Source organism: Nannospalax galili, unplaced genomic scaffold (genome assembly GCF_000622305.1).
Source record: "Nannospalax galili isolate Female #2095 unplaced genomic scaffold, S.galili_v1.0 scaffold726, whole genome shotgun sequence".
Classification (NCBI taxonomy): domain Eukaryota; kingdom Metazoa; phylum Chordata; class Mammalia; order Rodentia; family Spalacidae; genus Nannospalax; species Nannospalax galili.
In genome coordinates this window covers 1,408,291-1,410,339 of record NW_008355253.1, presented here as the reverse complement: position 1 = coordinate 1,410,339, position 2,049 = coordinate 1,408,291, and positions in this window count along the sequence as shown.

The following is a 2,049-nucleotide window of genomic DNA, read 5'->3' as shown; positions in this document are numbered from 1 at the left end:
GGCAAAGTTATTGGATTACTAGGACTGTATCATGTAAGTTAATTTAATAAAGCACACACACACACACACACACACACACACACACACACAAACACAAAAACCCCCAAAACCTCACATATAGTTCTGTTCCTTTAGTGAACACTGACTAATTCAGGACTCATCACATTGTATTTAATATATTCGATAGCAAAGAGATCTCTGGAGGGAGTCATAGTTCTGTATTACAAACTTTTCACTAAATAAGCATCCTTGTAAAGATAGCATGGAGAAAGAACATTGTCAACATCTGTTGTTAATAAGATATAAAGAAAGAAAGACATGTACTATTTTCTCATAATACCCCACAGTACAAAAATATCTACCCAGTTAAATGATTATAAAGATTAAACATATATAAATAACAATTTGAGATTGAAGGCAGGTAAAATTTCCCTCAATATGTTTCATTTACTTAATATTCATCATTAACATTGTGTTATGGAAAATATTTATCAGACAAACCCAAAGCACATGTTGGAAAGGACTGTTTTTTCTGAGATAATTTAGAATTTATTTCCAGAATAAACACACGGACAAGGATCCATAAAAAAGGGATAGATTTAGTATTTTGGAAAATTGGGAAAAAAAAGAATGTTAGACATCAGGACAAAAGAAGGACTCTACTCTTGGTCTTGACTTTCTGTAGTTTTAACTTCAAACTGTATAATTATTACATGTACACCAAGCAGAACTTGGAGAGTAATAGTAGTTGTATGTCCACTAAATGGAGTCAAAAATATATTTTTCTCTGTTTGAAAGCCATACAAGTTTCAGATTTTTCTCAATGTCTTACCATTGATAAACCAAAATTGCTATTTTTTCGGTGCTGCCCATTTGCAATTCTCATTTCCTTTACATCATTCTGCTCTTCCATTCACCAATGATGTAGAGCAAATATTCTGGCTAGTGTGTAGAGAAATGTGAACCTCTTGCATGTCCTTGTTGTGTTGTGCAGAAATACTGTCATAAATTTTATATCTAAAAGCTACTTTACCTTCTTATATCACAATTCTGGAATTGAGAAATGTAGGCATGATGGACCTGGCTTTCTGGGTTGTCTGTTCAATGTATTCTGATGTTGAATTCAAAGTTCTACCAGATTTAGTTCTTTTCTGGATACTAGGAATGAACATGTTTCAAAAATCACTCAGATTGTTGGCCGAATTCAGTCCTGTTGTATGATGTTTCAACTTCTTTTCTGGCTCTTTTAGTGTCTGATTACAGCCTCTGTATATTCCAGGTTATTCTCATGTGAAGTCCTTCAAAGTCACCATGTAAAGTCTTTCAAAGTCATCATTATATAACTGCACTAAGAATTTAAATCCGTATAATTGTGACTATGTTTCACTAGGAGGGATCCCATCCCTTTCAAGGTCTATTATATTTCCATTGCTAGTTCATAAAATTTTCCAATATAAAAAGATGCACTTATTATCTCCAATTATACAGGCTTGGTATAGCATGTATAATATCTCTGCTCAGAGTAAAGCAAGTGCAAAAATCAAGGTTCCCTTCCCTTTTATTCTGTGGTTTTATAAGATAATACCCAATTCTGTACTTTATAAAGAAAAGAGCTTTATTTAACTCACAGTTTTGCAGATCCAAGGTACTGACCTGCCATTCTGGTGAAGGCCATACTGAATGCATCAAAACAAGTTGGAGAAACAAAAATAGGAATGCTCACATTCAGAAAGGCCATTCATGTGGGCTTACCCTTGTTCTATACCAACATGATCTTGAGAAACATACCAAATGCTTACAGAATATGACCCACTCTGGGAGATGCAGTAATTCATGTATGAGTGTACAGTCCACATGTTCTAGTCATCTACCGTGAGGCCCCACATCTCAATAACATTATTTTGGAGTAATTAAACCTCAAATATGGGTTTCAAATGGAACAAACAATGTTTAAACTAGAGAATGGTCTAAGAAGGGGAGTCTATAGAAAAATCTTGCAAATTCTTCTTGATATGAACAGAGCTAGGTTTCTGTGGCTGTTGGACTGGT